Source organism: Acanthaster planci, linkage group LG01, assembly GCF_054643075.1.
Source record: "Acanthaster planci isolate LZ-2023a linkage group LG01, COTS_SCS, whole genome shotgun sequence".
Classification (NCBI taxonomy): Eukaryota; Metazoa; Echinodermata; class Asteroidea; order Valvatida; family Acanthasteridae; genus Acanthaster; species Acanthaster planci.
Window position 1 is genome coordinate 20,495,153 of NC_141777.1, and position 6,014 is coordinate 20,501,166.

Genomic DNA, 6,014 nt, shown 5'->3' on the forward strand with positions numbered 1-6,014 from the left:
GTTACGGCTTAACGCTCCGAAGATTACCGACATTGATCGCTTCCTTCGTAGCGCGGCACTGATCACTATGGCAACGCCATGTCATTATTACTAAAGTTGCATTTACAATGGCAGAGCGCCTGCTTGGTGTAAAGGTTAGCAACACAACGATTTGGCACCTAATAAAAAGAGAGCAACAAACTGGACCCCAAAACGAGATTATCCAAAAACATGTTTCCTCCAACTTCTCCATTGATGTCACAACAGGGACAGGGTAAATAATTACACGGGGTAAAATGCAGCACGATGAACATATATTAAATTTGGAAATGCATACAAATTACTGCTTAGCCTCATGCTTCTCATTGGTAAAAACTGTTTATAAATTGGTCGTCTACACACGTTCTTTTTATGAGGTTGTAAACATCTCTAAATACTAAGCACGTTTGCAGTACTGATGGATAGTGCTTAGCAGGAATTTGACACGTAATACTTGGCTAACACATGTTAAAATGGACAGCAATACAGTTTCTAGAGTGTATAGAGCTTACTTTGATTATTTTTATACTGTGCCCACAAAATATATGCCACGATTTCTGATTTTAAAGAACAAATGTTATCGTTTGTCTTGTAATTATCGACGAGAAAAACGCCAGACTTGCATGCACACAATGTGCTTATGTCACTGTCAATAATAAAAAAAAACCTAACTAACGCCTATATAATTAAAAACCAAAAAACAAATCACTACCAAAGAGTCCCCGCAAAAACTCTATAGAAATGAAAATGGCATTTGTCATTCTTGGAATTTGGTGGAATTCAAGATTTCATAGTTTAATACTATTTGAACGGGCATGAATCAATCGCTTCCTTCCTACTTTATCGGTGAACGATCGCGCTGTTCTCGTCACTAGGCTATTTCTTTAGCGGAAGGATACACAAAAAGTAGCCATGTTTCGTCGAAATCACCACAGCTATACCAGTTGGCATATACGAATACCCCTCGTGAAGTATGACAGTCAATAAATGTGTATTCTATTTGGTTATGTCTTCATTCCTGTGATTTACAATTCTGAAAGATCTTCCTTCATCAAAACAAACGTATCTTTTAGTTTCCAATTTGCAACAAAATAAATAAGTAAAATAGAATAAAACAAATTAAAAAAGATGGAAATGCCAGGGTTTGAGTACCCGACTGATAACGGATATTTGCCCAACTCGAGAATGGAATTTCAGGTTATTCATGGTGAAAGATAGCAATAGGTAGAAAAGCTTGTGGTAGCACCGTACGACGGAATATATATTTATGAATATGTGCCACACATACTCATAAGAGATAAATTCCTTAGCACCGTGCTACCGCAAGCCTTTCCACAGTGCAACTCGAGAATGTTCAAAATGAATTGCATAACTGTCAAATGTTAATTTAAACTTGTTTTGTTTTAATAGTACTAGGGTACGGGGATATGAAATTAAAAAAGCGGTTGAGGGTTGAATAAAGAACCCTGTAGGTTTTTCCCATGCCAGATCGTTGGAAACTTAGCATGCATGAAGGTAAAGACACTGGTTGTGAGTACATTCTGTGAAGATTCAATTGAATCTGACTTAGTTATTAATAAGCTCATCTGAAATTCATGGTCTCAAACAGCCCTCGTGCAGTGAGCTCACCAATATGTTGTCGCTGACCTGTCTTAAAAATGGAGGCTTTGCGAGAAAATACATCCAGTGTCAAAATGCCCCAGACGGCTTGGTGCGGGGAAACAATGCAATGCGACGATGTAGGAGAAAATGTCTGGGGAGGGCTGGGCAGATCCGCCCCGGCTCTTTTAGGGGAAAAACGAAGACGTATCTTTGTCACCAATCTAAGAGTAGCTGGAACACTTTACCTTTAAAAAAATGGGGGGGGGGGGAATATGGAAGGAAAAATGAAGCTGTTTGTTTTGTCTGCTTCACGTTTTCGTGGTCACTCTTTTTCATTGAATGCATTTAGGATTTCTTTTTATGAGACTGACATCGTAATGTTTTCATTTAAACGCTGTTTTAAGTTAACGCTAACAGACTTCAATCCTTCACTAGTTGGAGGCTTGGGGATTGTTAGCCAGGGTTGTTTTTTTTTTATTACAAGCTGTAATTTGTATCAATGCTATGGGGCCACATATTGTGATCTTCCTGGGAATCGTCCATTTTGCCACCCATAAATTCTGCGCAAGCATGGCGCAAGAAGATGATTAGGCCTAATTGCACCAGCACTGTCCTGAACTATTTATCGTCAGTTAATAAGTGTGCCCAATGCAACGGCAATGAAATCGCATGGCATCGGTCGCCATGGAAACCCGTTTCTTCCAAGCTGATGCAAAATCGTGCCTGTCACCATCCAAGGTTAGAGTTGACCTCCCCAGAGGGAATGCAAGCCTACCCTGTACATGTATCATGTCCATCCCCTGCTTACCCAACCATACACGGACGCAACAATGGACTGCTGTTAGCAATGCAAAAAATTGAAAACTCGATGGCATATGTGCACACCATTTGGGGGAGGGGGCACCGAAAGCACATTAACTGTGGCTTCTGCATCTGGGAGGCACCAAGGCCCGTGTTGCTGACAATGCCCAATAGCTTTTAAGGAATCAATATTTCATCAGGATTCGCTCCCGCTTTGAGCAATAGTAAAAGTCCAAAAACACCAGCAATCAGACTAGCCAGGACAAAACCTGTTGCCTAACATCCATCCTGCCATCGTCATGGCAACGCGTATACACTGCTGGCTCTCTCATCAAGGCCGAAAGTTATTACAGAAATTAAAGACACAACAAAACCAGCGGCCACCACGTATACTGACTTAAATATTTCAGATGCTTTCAATTTGTTGGCTGAAAAAGCATAATTCAGTCAAGAGAGGCCAAAACAAAATCAAAAGCTCTTTTTTCTGTTGTGTGACTCTGTGGATTTAAACCCCACATTTATGACGGAGTTCCTTTTTAAATAAAAGACTGTCGCACAGCCACATATCCACGCAAGAGCTGCATGAAAATGTGACATTAAAATCTGTAATAATTCTTAGGGATCGGGAGTTGATTTTTATCATAATCAGAAATCAAGCAAGGGGGTGATGTCAAACCGAACAAACCAAACCAACACATCTGCGGTGCAAACTGACACTGAATATTGGGCTTATGCACGGAGCCAGCATTGACAAGATACAATAATTGATCTGGTCCAGCATAACTAGTGACTACAACCAAAGAGCTGGTTGCATTACGTGAGAAACACATGTACATCGGGCATATATTTGAGAAAAAGGTTTATTGTCTTGCACATTGGTGTTGACACATTTTGCATGGGAAATCAACTTGCATGTGTTAATAATTTAAAGCGTTAACCAAACATTTTTATGGGGATTTGGTAACAAATAATCCATTCATTTCCAGAATGCAAGTGGGTTGTACCTTGGCTGAGGACAGGCAAACTATCTGTTGCTTTCCGCAGTCATTCTCAGAATACAATATATACGTGTATAAATCGATTACACACTAACTTTGCAACAGTGTGATTTCGAATCGGCAGGGCTAGAAGGCACTACGTCTAGTGCCTACGAAAAATGCTGGAGCCCACGAAGAATTTTAAGGCCTACGATAATACCACAACGTACAATAAAAAAATACCATTACGAATTTTCTCTTTAAATTTCCAATTTCACAGCCGATCCAAACAAACTTGCACATTAAGCTCACGTACGGCGGTTTCCAGCACAAGAAATAGGTCCTAGCGCCTATGGGGCAAAGTAAGCACTGAAAAATTGCCTTGGATAATTTTTAACCCAAGCGAGGGTGAAAACTGAGACTACCCAATAGGCCTAGTTTAGGTTGTTTTAACCCAATTTGGGTAATTGAAATTAATTTCTGTTTGTTTTAAATAAACAAGGTTAATATCTACTTATTTTGTAGGTGAAAAATGAAACAAGGTAATTCTCATCCCCAAATCGGGTTAACACAGCCCATATTTGATTAGTTGCAGTTTTCAACCATGCTTGGGCTAAAATTTAACCCAGGCAATTTTTCAGTGAGGCCTACCTTACTGTACATAACTTATCCGTCCTTGCGAATCGGTGTGGTTTTCTAGTGTGGTTGTATTTTGGAGGTCTTTTTTGCAGGTTCAGTGGCTACATTCACGGACTTTTTGACGGTCTATTTTGGTATGGGATGGATTGAGATGGGTTGAGGCCATCTATATCTGTTCGTTTTTCTTGGGGGTTCCTACATAAATCATGGTGTTGTAGAACGTAAAAGTACTTTTTTATGTGATTCATTTCTATTGCATTCAGTGTATTAATCAAATTAACTGAACAGCGATCCCAGTTTCCCATACACTGTGTAATTCCATTTCCAATTGTAATGGGAGAAATTCCTCACAAATTTGTTTCACCTTTCAAAGGCAGATTTAATCAGTCATGCACGCTTGGTGACATGTCCACGATAGAACTGCTCTTGGCTCGATAATCATCAGCCAATGAGAATAGTCCACGACGAAGCATCGATGGCGAACAGGGAAAAAAAGGAAGCCTTTTTGCAAGTACATTCGACAGATGGCGGTATACTGCATTTAAACACTGAAGAGAAGAACAAAACCGCCGATATTTCGCCCTATAGAGTAAGATAAATAGACCAGTGAAATAATACATAGGTGGATCATTTATGCTGACATTAATAAACCAGGGGGTGCTCGGCATTCGTAAATGGGGCGGGGCGCCCTAAGTGGGGAAATGACTCGGAAAATACGAGGGATGTATTTTCAGTGATGATTTCTGTCTGTATTAAATTACGGAAACGTACTGTTGCCATACACATAAGTGATACACGTACAAAAATAGCTGGGCGGGTCGATCGGCTAATATGCTTATCAATTTTCTGAAAAGAAGTTCTTGTTTATCAATCGGAAGAAGAAGCCCCTGACCCCCCCCCGAGTACGCCACTGCTTCCAAAATCTGTACTGAATATGTTGCCCCTTAATAGGTTGAGTCTCCATGGTTACCCACTACATTAGATCTGAGTACAACTACTAACTTCTATGCCTCTAATACCGTAGCTGACTCCCAGGAGGGTTCACCTGAAATCAACCAGACTTTGTCTACATCTTGCATGTTCTTAGGTAGTGGGACGGACGCTTATGAAATAACATGTTTACTTAGTGAGTACATGTAAACGTCAGGGCAGTGTGGCAGTCTAAAGAAATACATGTAAATCTGTATACATGTATTTACCGAGATGAATTTTTGGGCTCCCCCCAAAGAGGACAACTCAAAACTCCTTCACTCAGTGGGAAATCTGTATGCACCATGGCAGAACAAAGGGTAAAGGTCATGTGTTGTTGGGGGGGGGGGTGAGTTTGTTTCTGCATTCAATTGGGGACCCTGAACAATAGAGGACAATAAGGTCCCCAATTCACATAGGGTCCCCGATTGACAACTGTGTACAAAAGATATGGGTGGTCTTCTAAAAACGTTCTGGTACAAACAAAAGAGGAACAATAGGGGGTTCCCAGTTACAGGCAATTACACACTTGTGTGTGGGTAGGTGAGTTTGTTTCTACATTCAATTGGGGACCCTGAACAATAGAGGACAATAAGGTCCCAGATTGACAGAGGGTCCCCGATTGACAACTGTGTACAAAACATATGGGTGGTCTTCTAAAAAAGTTTAAGTACAAACAAAAGGGGAACAATAGGGGGTCCCCGGTTGCAGGCAAATACACACTTGAATGTGTGTGGGGGGGGAGCGGTTACTCTAATACAAAGACAGCCAATGAAGATTTTCAGTACTGGTGCCTATCTCCGTCATTATATCTTAGCCAATGAAAAACACAGGTGGGAAACCTTTACAATTTGAGGCCTTTTTGTGTATCATGGTAATGGAACCCCTAAACCAACAAAAGTTGTCAGTGAACCAGTCAAAAGCAATATTCAGCTGCGGGGGTTTGGCCAGTGACCTGCTCTTGCTATTAATTGTGTAAGATTTAAGCCACATTCAGTGATTAACAGC